We start from the raw sequence: 16,245 nt of genomic DNA, 5'->3' as shown, positions 1-16,245 counted from the left end.
GACTACTCAACTCATAAGCACGTTGCCACTGATAGGCTGCTCCTATAAGATGGAAGGTGGTAAAGGAAACCCCACTCGTCTCTGCTACGCCCATAGTACAGAGAATACGATGACACTCCTCCAGAAAACCCTGAGCATCATCTGTAGCCAATCCGTTGAAGGTAGGTGGGTGGTACTTCTTGTACCTCTCAAGTTTGAGATGCTCCGCCTCAGAAGCGATTGTCCTAGTCTCGTGCTGAACTAGAGGTACCAAATGCATCAGTATAATCTCTGAAACCTAGTCGGCCTGAACCCGCTACTCTGGAGTATCGACGACGGTAGTGTATGCTCCTCCCCGGCCTGAGATGTGGCGGGAGCATGTGGAATCATTCCAGCCTGAGATAAGGTGCTGAACATGATCAGAAATTGGGCTAGAGTCTCCTGGAGAGCTGGTGCAACAACAGGTATCTCAGGTGTCTGCCCTCCAGCTGAAGCTACTGGGGGCTCCTCTGTCGCCGGGCACGCGGGTGCTCTGGCTGCACCGCGTGGTCGTCCTCAGCCTCTACCCCAGCCCCAGCCTCTCGCAGCTCTAGTAGGGGGCGCGGGTGCCTGGTCATAAGATCTGCATGTACGTGTCCTCACCATCTGTGAGAGAATAGAATACAGAAGTTTAGAATTTCGAAATCAACATTTTTTACGACAAGGAATCAAAGAAGTATAATTCTTTTCTTAATAGTTCCATAGCCTCCCGAAGATAAGTACAGACGTATCCGTAACGATCCGCGAGACTCTAATAAACCGGTTTGTGACTCACAACACCTATGAACCTAGAGCTCTGATACCAACTTGTCATGATACAAACTCCCTCTGTATAATGTCGTGAAGACACTTAGTCTCTATGACTAGGTAAGCCTAACAAATTGTGGAAATAACAATACAAAAGTAAAACTTGGCAACTAACAGCAGTGGATAATTGAATAACTAGTAACAATGCCGCTCGACATGTACAATAACGAATACTCTATAATATATAATATTCCCAAAACCCGAAATATCGTAAGTCACAAGCTAGAAAAGGAAATTAGTATCTCTATACACCATAGTCTAACAAAAAGAAGTACGAAAGGTAAATGACATAGGAGAGAATAGAGGGGGACTCCGAGGTGTGCGGATGCGGCATATGTACCTTGAAGTCTCCGTACAGCAGCAAGCACTCTCACCTAATAGCGGGGTTGATAAGTAGTACGTGGATTTGCACACAAAATATGTACAGAAGAGTAGCATTAGTACACCAAAACGGTACCCAATAAGTGCCAAGCCTAACCTCGGTAGAGTAGTGACGAGGTTAGGTTCGGGCCCTACTGGGATATAATAACAAGATAGGTGATAAAATAAAATGAAGTAAAATAGAGAATTTAACAGAAGGAATTCACAGAGAAATAACAACACACAAACAATGTGATAACAATAGGGGCACTCCCGAGATACCGTCTCGTAGTCCCAAAAGTAAATACTCGACAGGGGATCTCCCGAGATATAGTCTCGTAGTCCAAAAATTAAATATGTAGGGAGAACTCCCGTAGAAACCGCCTCGTAGCCTCAAAAATAAATGTGCAGGGAGAACTCCCGAGGAACCGCCTCGTAGTCTCAAAAGTAAATGTACGAAGAGAACTCCCGAGGAACAATCTCGTATTCTCAAAAGTAAATGTGTAGGGAGAACTCCCGAGGAACCGCCTCGTAGTCTCAAAGTAAATATGCAGGGAGAACTCCTGAGGAACCGCCTCATAGTCTCAAAGTAAATACACAGCTCAAACTGATAAATACCATAGTTAACAACAATATTTCTATAGTTATACTGATAAAGAACAAGGAAAAATAAGAAATCAACTAGGCATGCCTCAAGGAGTTCAAATAAGCAATTAAAGCACGTAGATATGCGATATTAGACTAAACACGATAGTTACACATATTGGAATAGCTCAATTAAGAATGAAAACAGACTAATACTCATTTAAACAGTATAACTCAAATTAAAGGAAACATAGATAACTACTCAGTAAAATAAATTAGGTTTTACAACAAATAGCCCGTGTACGTACTCGTCACCTCACGTGCACGGCGCTCACATCACAACAGTACCAAATCCTAAGGGGATTTACCCCACACAAGGTTAGACAAGCCACTTACCTTGAACCAAGCTCAATCAATCCGTAAGAATGCCTTTTCCTCGATTATTCAACTTTGAATGGCCCACATCTATTCAAACACAATTGCATATCATAAATACAATAATAATAGGCTCATCTAATTAATGAAATCAATACTTTAAAAACCATTCCGAAATTTGCCCTAAAAAGTCGACCCGGGCCCACATCTCGGAATAGGGTAAAAGTCACAAAATATGAACACTCATTCACTCACGAGTCTAACCATATCAAATTTACTAAAATCCGACACCAAATGGTACTTCACATCCTCAAATAAAACTCTCCAAATCCCTAGTCTCAACTCCCAAATTCCACCTTAAATACACACTAACTAGGTGGAAAAATAAATGGGGAAGCAAGATTATTGATAAAAAATAAGCACATGGGACTTACCTCAAGAAATCCCTCATAAATGCTCTCAAGAAATCGCCGAACCCGAGCTCAAAATGTTAAACATGAGCAAAAATCGCGAATCCTAGCATTTAAGTATTCTGTCCAGAAATCTTGCACCTGTTGCCCATAGTCGCACCTGTGACGCTGCACCTGCGTAATTTCCATCACAGGTGCAGAAATGACTTAAACGGAATGGGTCCGCATCTGCGAGCAATGGGCCGCATCTACAAGCTAGCTCATGAGGAATTCTTCCGCTTCTGCGATCCCTCATGCCCTAGCCCCTTCCGCTTCTGCGCTCCATTTTCCGCATCTGCAGATGCGCAGATGCAGTTATACCTCCGCACCTGCGACCTCTGGACTCTTCCTTCCAAACTGTACCTGTGTCCATTGGTTCGCTTCTGCCGGCTCGCACCTGCGGTCAATGTTGCACAGGTGCGATTGCACCAGGTGCAGCAGCTTCAGCTACTCTTCCAAAACCAAATTTGATCCGTTCGAAATCAACCCGAGGCCCTCGGGACCTCAACCAAACATACCCATTAGTCTTAAATCACCATACAGACTTAGTCAATCCTTCAAATCATATCAAACAATGCTAAAAATACGAATCACCCTTCAATTCAAACTTAATGAACTTCAAAGTTTTTGAACTTCCACAACAAATAACTCACATATAAATATCATTATCCGCCCGACGTGGTCACATGCACAATATCATAATGCTCCCGGTGTGGTCGTAAGCACAACAACAAAATTTGCTCAGTGTGGTCACATGCATAACAACACAATCTGTCCCGCGTGGTCACAAACATAACAACACCATCCATCTAGAGTGGTCACATGCACAATATCATAATCTACCTGGTGTGGTCACAGGCATCCAGTCCAAATCATATCACACATAAGATGAATAAATATCAGAATTCATGTTCCTGGACTGGTATAATAACATGCTAATGTGTAGGCATGTGCAAATTATGCTATCATAGCTCAAATTGGCAATTTCATCGCCGAAATAACTATTACCAAGTTTATTCAGGGAATTAGTCTCTTCGTAACCTTAATCATGGCTCAAATAGTTCACACCAATGTTACAAATATGAGAAATATTATAGCTTAAAGCTTAACAATCAATTCCAAGCAAATCGTAGCCTAAGCACTACCCGAGCATGGATAAATTCCCAGTGCTCGTACATGGGCTCAAACCCCATACATATGCGCACCAATAGCATGTAGCTATCACAAATAATTCACACAACTAGTGCCTCAAATAAGTTTAGATAAGATACTTACATCAAAGAAACCAAACAATTACCGAGCAAGCCAAACAACACTCTAGAAATGCCATCCCACGTGTATCGACCTTTGGACGGCTTGAAACTAGACAAAAGAAACTCAAAACATCAAATAATTCCATAGGAGATAAACCAAATCGATAAAGGTTGAATCTCTAATAAAAAATTCGATGTCAACCAAAAAGTCAAAATTGGGCTCGTACCTCGAAACCCAATAAAAACTTACAAATTCTGACAACCCATTCGAATACGAGTCTAACCATACTAATTTCACTCAATTCCGACTCGGAATGGATGTTCAAAACTCAAAAATTTACTTTAGGGAAGTTTAGACAAAACCCTCTAATTTTTCTTTAAAATTCATAATCAAAGTGGCAAAATCGAAGATGGATTCATGAAATATAATCAAAATCGAGTCAGAAATACTTACCCTAATCCATGTGATGAAATCCTCTCCAAAATCGTCCAACACCAAGCTCTCCAACTCAAAACATGACCAAATGAATAAACCCTCGATATTAAATGCTTCTGCCAAGACATTTCGCAAATGCAAACAAATAGTCACATCTACGACCTCCACTTCCGCGGTAAAATACTCGCACCTACTAGAAAGCCTCCACTTAGCACTTGTGGCTTCTGCGATGCCAAAACACGCTTTTGTGATTGTGCCTATGCGCTCAAGTGTTACAACCCAAATTCGCATATCATAGATCACGCCGTAAGGTAGTCGACGTAAATCCAAGAAGAGATTATCTTTGAGATGATAATAAGTTAATCCTATTGGTCTTAAACGATACAAGGGTGTATAAGAGTGGTTAACAAGTATTTGAAGTTAAGCTAATCAAGGATGTTGTAACCCGTATTTTCGGATAACACTAGAGGTGATTAACTGTCCCAAGAGGTCTTGTTTTAATGTATTTGAATCATATAATATCCGCATCATAAGTCTTGAAGTCAAGCGAGTTATGAAATAAAAGTCGATAAAAGTTGTCGCAACTTAGGTTTATAATTTATCTTAAACTTTAGGTCAAATGTTACTGCATTTTACTCCCAATGTGCTTGGAATTATGGGGTGATCTACCTATCAAATTGAAGATCTATGAGTCTAGTTTCCAACGCATTAAACCGTTCGTCGATACGATCTCGGAATAGAGAGATATTCGCGTTTTCGCGAGAGTGCGCCAAGCTGCTCTCTATGGGGCCCACAAAGGCGGTTTAAGACATTATTTTTCAGTATATTCAGACCTTATAACCCTAAAAACATTCTCTCAAGGTTCTCTCATGATCCAAGACCCAAACAAAGGGCAAACAACACAAATCAAATGTCGGGAATCCCGTGGTGCTAGTAAGTTTCTTGTTTTTCTTGTTGTTGCTGATTTTTGTGTTGTTCCAGCTCGTGTGGGAGGTTGTTTTAAGTGCTTTATGTTCTGTAAATATACCTTCAAGTTTTTAATATCAACCCTAGGTGATTTCAAGTCTTCTAAAGTAATTCTAGTGCCGAAAAACCCGAATTAATTGCTAGTTTCGCTTCCTTGTTCTTGTGGCAGAATTGAAGGGATATTTCGAGGAAAATTAAGGTCAAATTGGAGTTGTTCTTTCTGTTTAAAGGTAATGAACCTCTTACTCTATATATATTTAAGATTATCCAAGTTGCAGCTAAGTCGTTGAAGCTAGAACTTGTGAAATATATATCGAAAAGCTTGGTAGTAATGTTGTTGGTTGGTGGACTGTTTTGGAGGCTCAATATGATTATTAATGATGTTGTTTGGGCTGTTTGGTGATTGTATTGACTTGTGGGAAGTCATATAAATAGGGGAGGTGCTGTCCGTTTCATCGTAAAATAGGTTGTGGTCGATACATAATAGTTACGATGCTTAAACGATAATGATAGTGTCATTTATCTTATTGTAGACTAAGGAGTCGTGATATTTGCATAGCTTGAGGTTGGGCAGTATATACAAGGTATGTGAGGCTATCCCCTTCATTCTCTTGCACGACTCCGATTGTACATAATGTAATGAACGAGCTCCCAAAAATACTCTACTCTTAGAAGCTAGCAGTACTTACATTGCTGCCCTTCTTATGAAACGATTGGTATTGATGTTACTTCTCTTATTCTTATATTATCAATGTTGTTGGTAGTTCCTGATTCTTATAAGTTTCTTGATGAAGAGTTAATCCTAATAACGTGTACGAAGGATACCGACCTTACGTCACTCCGAAAGGTTCAAAATGTGATTCCAATGAGTCCAGCATGCATCATATATATGTATCTATTTTACTCTACCGAGCCGCGCTATAGTCGGCCGGGTATGGCACCTATTGTGCAACCACTGATCAGTTGGGTTTTACCGAGCTCCACGTGGCCGGGTACGATTCTACCGAGCCCTATGATGGCCGGGTACATTTTGCCGAGCCTATTATGGCCGGGTACGATATGATGATGATGATGCCCACAAAGGCATATGTATTAAACGTTTATGTATATATATATGTATGTATCATGTATTTCATGTCAGTAGCCCTCGGAGGTACCCAGATGTCACAAGTTGTATATTCCCTATCACTGTTTACATTATTGTTCTTACTTATGCTATTCTGCCTTACATACTCAGTACTTTATTCGTACTGACGTCCTTTTTATTTGTGGACGCTGCATGTCGTGCTGCAGGTCCTGATAGACGGGTAGACGCAGCTCCCCCATCACAGTAGGCTATCCGGTTCAGCGTTATTGGCAAGATCCTTTCTCCGGACTTGCCGTGGTCTTGGTATGCATTTTTGTTATAGACATTATGGGTATGTCGGGGCCCTGTTCCGGCAATGTTGTAGCACTTATGTTCTTTTAGAGGCTCATAGACAGGTGTCGACTCATGTATGGTTTGGAATGCCTTGTCGGCTGATTTTTGTTGTATAGTCTTTCATGGCACTATGGTAGCTCGTACCTTATATATAGTTTCTTGACAGTCTTGTCGTCCCATGTTACGTATGTTCATGACATTATCTTTCATTGTTGGATGTTCATGATCCATGTCTTTCATTTATATTGGTCTTGTCGGCCCTTAAAGATAATAAGGAAGGTTAGATAAAATGTACGTTGGTGCTCGGCAAGTATGGCCCGGGTGCTAGTCATGACCCTCCAGTTGGGTCCTGACAAACTTGGTATCAGAGCAAGTCTGTCCTAGGGGTTGTCTATGAGCCGTGTCTAGTAGAGTTTTGATTATGGATGTGTAGCGCGCCACATTTATAATCAGGAGGCTACGTGACATCTAGGGTTGTTACCTTCTTCCTGAATCTAGATCGTGCGTAGAGTTGAGTCGTAAGTGTTCATATCTAATATTCACCTTGTTTTCTTTTAGCGATGCCTTCGACTAGGAAGCAAGCGATTAGTAAACGGCTTGATACAGCTGTAGGAGAGGGTAACATTCAGGTGCCTCCAGCCATAGCAGGCCAAAGTGAGCCTCAGAGTGAGATGCCGTCTCATACCTCTCTGTCTCCTCCAGAGGATATTAGGAGGCACCCAGTACATCCAGTTCCTCCGTCTGGCACTACAGACCACGATATGCGCAGTGCAGTGCAGTTGTTGAGTAGCTTAGTAGCTGCTCAGGCTCAGAGGCAGAATACCGGTGCTGCTGATAAACCGGTTAGTGCAGGAGTTCGTGATTTTATTAATCTAGACCCTCCAGTGTTTACCGGATCAAGCCCCAAGGAGGACCCGCAAACATTTATTGATCAGGTTCATTGTACATTGCGTGTTATGCATGCTAGTGATACAGAGGCAGTAGAGTTGGCTTCTTATCGGTTATGGGATTTAGCGATTTTATGGTATGATAGTTGGGAGAGATCTAGGGGTCCGAACGCTCCTCCAGCCGTGTGGAAGGAATTTTCTGAGGCCTTTCTTCATCACTACTTACCAGCTGAGATACGATGAGCTAGAGCTGATAAGTTCTTGAACCTTCGACAGGGTAATATGAGTGCATGAGAGTATAGTATATAGTTTGATTCTTTATCAAGGTATACTCCCCATATGGTGGCCGAGATGAGTGATAGGGTGACCACATCTGATAAATGAGTGCACAACAGCCTCCTTGGTAGAGGGCATGGATATTTCCCGTATTCAGGCTTATGCCCAGACCCTTCAGGATCATAAGTTATATGCTAAGCTCTCTAAATGTGAATTCTTGCTGAACTCAGTAGCATTCCTTGGCCATGTGATATCTGATGCGGGTATTAGTGTCGACACTCAGAAGATCGATGCAGTGAAGAATTGGCCGAGACCTACAACACCATCAGAAGTCCGCAGCTTCCTGGGGCTAGCAGGGTATTATAGGCGGTTTGTAGAAGGGTTTTCCTCTATATCAGCACCATTGACTAAGTTAACACAGAAAGCTACCAAGTTCCAGTGGTCTGATTCTTGTGAACATAGTTTTCAGGAGCTAAAGAATCGATTGACATCTGCGCCAGTGCTCACTCTCCCAGAAGGAACAGAAGGTTATGTGGTATATTGTGATGCCTCAGGTACAGGTGTGGGGTGCGTATTGATGCAACGTGGGAAGGTGATTGCTTATGCATCAAGACAATTGAAGAAGCATGAAAAGAATTACCCGACTCATGATTTGGAATTGGCTGCAGTAATATATGCTTTGAAGATATGGCGGCACTACTTATACGGCGTCCATGTTGACATCTACACAGATCACAAGAGTTTACAATACATCTTCAAGCAGAAGGAGTTGAATTTGAGGCAGCGTAGGTGTCTTGAATTACTGAAAGACTACGACATCGAGATATTGCACCATCCTGGTAAAGCCAATGTTGTGGCAGACGCTCTCAGCCGTAAGTGAATGGGAAGCTTAATACATATTGAGGCAGGTAGACAAGGGTTGACCAAAGAGCTTCACCTGCTGGCCAATATGAGAATCAGATTGTTGGACTCTGATGACGGAGGTGTTACTGTACAGAATACAGCAGAATCATCTTTGGTAGCCGAGGTAAAAGCACAGCAATATGAAGATCCTACCTTAGTAAGATTGAGAGAGGGAATTCAGCAGTGTAAGATTACAGCTTTCAAGATTGGAGGAGATGGGACACTAAGATACCAGGGCCGATTATGTGTACCTAGTGTGGCAGGGTTGCGAGAGAAGATTATGATTGAGATTCACCAGTCCCGATATTCTATCCATCCTGGCTCGACAAAGATGTATCATGACGTTAAGGAGCAGTATTGGTGGGATAACATGAAGAAGTCTATTGCAGAATTTGTAGCCCAGTGTCCTAATTATCAACAAGTAAAGATCGAGCATCAGAAACCCAGTGGATTGATTCAGAATATAGAGATTCCGACCTACAAATGGGAGGTGATTAATATGGACTTCATTATTGGATTACCTCGCTCTTATCATAAGTTTGACTCCATCTGGGTGATAGTTGATCGACTTACAAAATCTGCCCATTTTCTACCAGTTAAGACAACTTACACGGCTGAAGATTATGCAAAGTTGTATATCAAGGAGATTGTTAGGCTTCATGGTGTGCCGGTATCTATTATATCAGACCGAGGAGCTCAATTTACGGCTAACTTTTGGAGGTCTTTTCAGAAGGGTTTAGGCACACAAGTAAATCTCAGCACTGCATTCCATCCACAGACTGACGGACAGGCTGAACGTACCATCCAGATGCTTGAAGATATGCTACGAGCATGTGTTCTAGATTTCAAGGGGAATTGGGATGACCATCTGGCACTTATAGAATTTGCCTACAATAATAGCTATCATTCCAGTATTAAAATGGCCCCGTATGAGGCACTGTACGAGAGGAGATGTAGATCACCAGTTGGATGGTTCGAAGTCGGTGAGACAGAATTATATGGGCCAGATTTGATTCACCAAGCCATTGAGAAGGTGAAAGTGATACAAGAGCGACTGAGGATGGCACAAAGTAGGCAAAAGTCTTATTCCGACGTCCGACGTCGTGATCTGGAATTTGAGGTTGGTGATTGGGTTTTCCTGAAGATCTCGCCGATGAAGGGTGTTATGCGTTTTGGGAAGAAGGGTAAGTTGAGTCCGCGGTATATTGGGCCGTACAAAATTCTTCGACGAATTGGACAGGTTGCTTACGAGTTAGAATTGCCATCTGAATTGGAATTTGTCCACCCGGTATTCCATGTATCTATGTTGAGGAAATGTATTGGAGACCCTTCTTGGGTCGTCCCTATCAAAGATGTACAAGTTACAAAGGATCTATCATATGATGAAGTGCCAGTGGCTATATTAGATCGACAAGTCCGCAAGCTGAGAACAAAGGATGTAGCTTCCGTGAAAGTATTATGGAGGAACAAGAATATAGAAGAAATGACATGGGAAGCAGAAGAGGAGATGAAGTCTAAATACCCTTACCTATTCCAGAGTGAAGATAACGAGGATGTCGGGGGAAAGAAGGACGCATTATAAGGTGAAACGGCTCTATGAGATAAGCAATAGCTTGTGAATACTCTTTTTTTAATACAAAATGGTGATATGCAGATAATGTACATATCCATAATGCTTTGTATAGTCTTGTATGGCCATAGGTTGGGTTTAACTGCTTGCAAGTTTGGCTAGTGTCCATTTTATAAGGGAAACTCAGCCGGAAATCTCCGTCGGAATCCACGATGAGTTAGACACCCCATAAACCCTTACATTCGAGGACGAATGTTCCTAAGGGGGAGAGGATGTTACAACCCAAATTCGCATATCATAGATCACGCCGTAAGGTAGTCGACGTAAATCCAAGAAGAGATTATCTTTGAGATGATAATAAGTTAATCCTATTGGTCTTAAACGATACAAGGGTGTATAAGAGTGGTTAACAAGTATTTGAAGTTAAGCTAATCAAGGATGTTGTAACCCGTATTTTCGGATAACACTAGAGGTGATTAACTGTCCCAAGAGGTCTTGTTTTAATGTATTTGAATCACATAATATCCGCATCATAAGTCTTGAAGTCAAGCGAGTTATGAAATAAAAGTCGATAAAAGTTGTCGCAACTTAGGTTTATAATTTTACTTAAACTTTAGGTCAAATGTTACTGCATTTTACTCCCAATGTGCTTGGAATTATGGGGTGATCTACCTATCAAATTGAAGATCTATGAGTCTAGTTTCCAACGCATTAAACCGTTCATCGATACGATCTCGGAATAGAGAGATATTCGCGTTTTCGCGAGAGTGCGCCAAGCTGCTCTCTATGGGGCCCACAAAGGCGGTTTAAGACATTTGGACATATATAAGATAACTCAACCCCGTTTTAAGTCATTATTTTTCAGTATATTCAGACCTTATAACCCTAAAATATTCTCTCAAGGTTCTCTCATGATCCAAGACCCAAACAAAGGGCAAACAACACAAATCAAATGTCGGGAATCCCGTGGTGCTAGTAAGTTTCTTGTTTTTCTTGTTGTTGCTGATTTTTGTGTTGTTCCAGCTCGTGTGGGAGGTTGTTTTAAGTGCTTTATGTTCTGTAAATACACCTTCATGTTTTTAATATCAAACCTAGGTGATTTCAAGTCTTCTAAAGTAATTCTAGTGCCGAAAAACCCGAATTAATTGCTAGTTTCGCTTCCTTGTTCTTGTGGCAGAATTGAAGGGATATTTCGAGGAAAATTAAGGTCAAATTGGAGTTGTTCTTTCTGTTTAAAGGTAATGAACCTCTTACTCTATATATATTTAAGATTATCCAAGTTGCAGCTAAGTCGTTGAAGCTAGAACTTGTGAAATATATATCGAAAAGCTTGGTAGTAATGTTGTTGGTTGGTGGACTGTTTTGGAGGCTCAATATGATTATTAATGATGTTGTTTGGGCTGTTTGGTGATTGTATTGACTTGTGGGAAGTCATATAAATAGGGGAGGTGCTGTCCGTTTCATCGTAAAATAGGTTGTGGTCGATACATAATAGTTACGACGCTTAAACGATAATAATAGTGTCATTTATCTTATTGTAGACTAAGGAGTCGTGATATTTGCATAGCTTGAGGTTGGGCAGTATATACAAGGTATGTGAGGCTATCCCCTTCATTCTTTTGCACGACTCCGATTGTACATAATGTAATGAACGAGCTCCCAAAGATACTCTACTCTTAGAAGCTAGCAGTACTTACATTGCTGCCCTTCTTATGAAACGATTGGTATTGATGTTACTTCTCTTATTCTTATATTATCAATGTTGTTGGTAGTTCCTGATTCTTATAAGTTTCTTGATGAAGAGTTAATCCTAATAACGTGTACGAAGGATACAGACCTTACGTCACTCCGAAAGGTTCAAAATGTGATTCCAATGAGTCCAGCATGCATCATATATATGTATCTATTTTACTCTACCGAGCCGCGCTATAGTCAGCCGGGTATGGCACCTATTGTGCAACCACTGATCAGTTGGGTTTTACCGAGCTCCACGTGGCCGGGTATGATTCTACCGAGCCCTATGATGGCCGGGTACATTTTACCGAGCCTATTATGGCCGGGTACGATATGATGATGATGATGCCCACAAAGGCATATGTTTTAAACGTTTATGTATATATATATGTATGTATCATGTATTTCATGTCAGTAGCCCTCACAGGTACCCAGATGTCACAGGTTGTATATTCCCTATCACTGTTTACATTATTGTTCTTACTTATGCTATTCTGCCTTACATACTCAGTACTTTATTCGTACTGACGTCCTTTTTATTTGTGGACGCTGCATGTCGTGCTGCAGGTCCTGATAGACGGGTAGACGCAGCTCCCCCATCACAGTAGGCTATCCGGTTCAGCGTTATTGGCAAGATCCTTTCTCCGGACTTGCCGTGGTCTTGGTATGCATTTTTGTTATAGACATTATGGGTATGTCGGGGCCCTGTTCCGGCAATGTTGTAGCACTTATGTTCTTTTAGAGGCTCATAGACAGGTGTCGACTCATGTATGGTTTGGAATGCCTTGTCGGCTGATTTTTGTTGTATAGTCTTTCATGGCACCATGGTAGCTCGTACCTTATATATAGTTTCTTGACAGTCTTGTCGTCCCATGTTACGTATGTTCATGACATTATCTTTCATTGTTGGATGTTCATGATCCATGTCTTTCATTTATATTGGTCTTGTCGGCCCTTAAAGATAATAAGGAAGGTTAGATAAAATGTACGTTGGTGCTCGGCAAGTATGGCCCGGGTGCTAGTCATGACCCTCCAGTTGGGTCCTGACATCAAGATACCACACTTGCGGCCTTGCATATTTGTACATACTCCGCATCTGCGACCTTCTCGCCCATAGTCCATTTTTGCTTCTGCGATCATAATGTCCGCATCTGCGGACTCACTTAAGTACCCAAACCTTTGTATTTGCGGACTCTGCTCCCAGGCTACATCTTCCGCTTCTGTGGCTCCGGACCTACATCCATAGCTCCAGAGGTGCAGTCATGCCAGGACCCCTGCCAAACCAGCACATCCAAAAACGCTCCAAAACGATCTGAATCACGTCGGAAACTCACCCGAGACTCTTAAGACCCCGTCCGAATATACCAAAAAGTCCCAAAATATAACACGGACCCACTCAAGGCCTCAAATCACATATAAAAACATCGAAACCACGAATCGAATCTCAAATCAAACTTCATGAACTTCGAACTTTCAACATCCAAAGCCCATGCCGAATCATATCAAATTAACTCGGAATGACCTCAAATTTTGCATACTAGTTCCGAATGACATAAGGAACCTATTCCAACTCCCGTAACAACAATTTGAACCCGATAACATCAAAGTCAACCCTTGGTCAAACATATGAACCTTCAAATTTTCAACTTCTCTAAATAGTACTGAAACCTCCTAGAAACATCCAAATGCAAATACGGGCATATGCCTAATTCAAAAATTGCTATCTGGACCTAAACGATCAATCAAAACTCCAATCCGAGGCCAAATACACATAAGTCAAACTTGGTCAACTCTTCCAATTTAAAGCTTCAAACATGAAAATCATTCGTCCAAGCTAATTCCAAAAATCCAAAAATTAGAACCGGCGATACACACAAGTCATAATACAATATACAAAGTTACTCATTGCCTCAAACTACCGAACGAAGTGCAAATGCTCAAAACTACGGGTTGGGTCGTTACACCTTCGCTTCTGCGGTGTCGTTTCTGCGAACGTTCAGGCACACTTGCGTTGTCACTTTTGCGACACTAACTCTGCATCTGCGGGAACCTCCCGGCCAGCTCCTCTATGCATCTGTGCATCCTTTTCTCGCGAGTGTGACTTCACAATTGCGCACCTCGCCATCGCAGGTGTGATCACCTCAAACCTGTTGCACCTCAACACACTCGAGCCCCTCAGAACCCCATCCGAACATACCAACACATAATACATGCCTAATTAAGGCCTCAATTCACACAAAATAATATCAAAACTACGAATCGCATCTCAATTTAAACTTAATAAACTAATCCAAACTTTCGAATTCAAACTAACGTCGAACATGTCTAAAGAACTCGAAATGATTTCAAATTTTACAAACAAGTCACAAGTCACCATACGAATCTGTTCCAAGACTCGGAACCTCAAACGGACATCGATAACCACTAAGTCAACCATGGATCAAACTTTTGAACTTCTAAACCTTCAAGCTTCAAACTTTCACCAATTGTAGCCAAACATAGGAACCTCTTAATCCAAATTCAGACATAGGCCCAAGTATAAAAATACCCATCCGGATCTAACGAAACCATCAAAATATCATTTCGGGGATATTTACATAAAAGTCAAACTTCAATCAACCTTCACAACTTGAGCTTCCAAACTAGGAACTAAGTGTTCCAATTCAATTTAAAATCTCCCCGAAACCAAATCAACCATCCTCGCAAGTCACATAACAACAAATACGCCTACGGAAAATATCAAATAGGGAAAACGGGGCTCAAATACATAAAATGACATGCCGAGTCATTACATACTCAATATATATCAAAATTTATTTACTCCCATAACTATATGTATTATTTTTATATTTTAGAAATTGCTCTAAACTTGCTATACATTGATACAGTAGAAAACAAACACCAGAACAAGGATGTATATAGATTTTGGATTTTTTTTGGATAATTTTGAAAGAAAATATAACCTAATTTCTAGGAAGATGACTGCAACCATTACAAGATAGGAGAGAGAGAGAGAGTTCTAAACATTTTTTTACTATTTTTAATTAAAATAATTTTAGTTATGTGGTGCCAATTGTTTTGGGCTTTTGTTTCCAAACCTAATGTAAGGTCGAAAGATTGTCAATTCTCTATGTACGTTATCATACCATGCCATTTGTCCTCGTAGGGGGAGTGATACTACTACCAAATTAATTTATTTAAAAAACATAAATATTGAGTTGCATTGACCATTTAAACGTGACTAGTCTTAAGGCACGCGCATTGCATGTATACCTTATGTCATTGAATATAATTTAATTAAAAAAATTATATAAATATTATTAAAAAGTTATGAGTTATAGAATAAAAAATAAAAAAGTTAAATAAATTTAAACTCCTGAAAATCATAAATTTTGATCTGTAAAGAAAAACATCATACACCAAAGAAGTCCTCCAAATGGCCAACAAATCGTACAATATTACAAAAGAGAACAATAACTACTAAATAACATAACTTGAAACTTAAAAAAATTATCTATGTGAATTTAAAGAGAATGCAACCGCAGAGGTGGGAACTGAAGAGAGATCTTCGGATTCATCAATTGTTGTAGCTTTTGAACAAATAGCCCAAGAGTGTGTTTATAATCTTGGTATTTATATATTTATGCCTGTGTATTTCTTAGGAATATTGATGAAAAACTAATGTCAAATATTCACATCGAATTTCCCTAATGTGAGTAGAAAAATAATTTTTCACGATTTCCAACTTTTAAAAAAAATAGACAAAATAGTAATTATAGTTTTACTCGACTCCTAAAGATACTTAGATAGACGTCTTATATATTAGCTGAAGTTTTAGGTCACATTAACTTAGATACTTCACATCTTTTGGATATCAACTTGACTGATTCAATAATTGATTCGATAATTTAAATTAATTTATCGAAAAAAATATTTTGATAAGAAAGTCGATCAATATCTTAATGTGTTTTTACCATTATAAGTTTAAGTCAAAAAAAAATTATAGAACTAAAGAAAGTTTCAAGAGTAAACTCACATAAAATAAAATCAAAAACAATAATATCATAACTATAATTAGCTATATACAAATGAATATGTTTACGCAAACAAACAGAGAAGAACGCACATTATTCGAAGATATTCATGTGAATATGATTGATAGTATTTGTATTAAAAGACTATTAAATAAGAATAGATAAATTGTAA

Source organism: Nicotiana tabacum, chromosome 12 (genome assembly GCF_000715075.1).
Source record: "Nicotiana tabacum cultivar K326 chromosome 12, ASM71507v2, whole genome shotgun sequence".
Lineage (NCBI taxonomy): Eukaryota > Viridiplantae > Streptophyta > Magnoliopsida > Solanales > Solanaceae > Nicotiana > Nicotiana tabacum.
The sequence above is the reverse complement of the archived record's forward strand: the minus strand, read 5'-3'. Positions refer to the sequence as shown.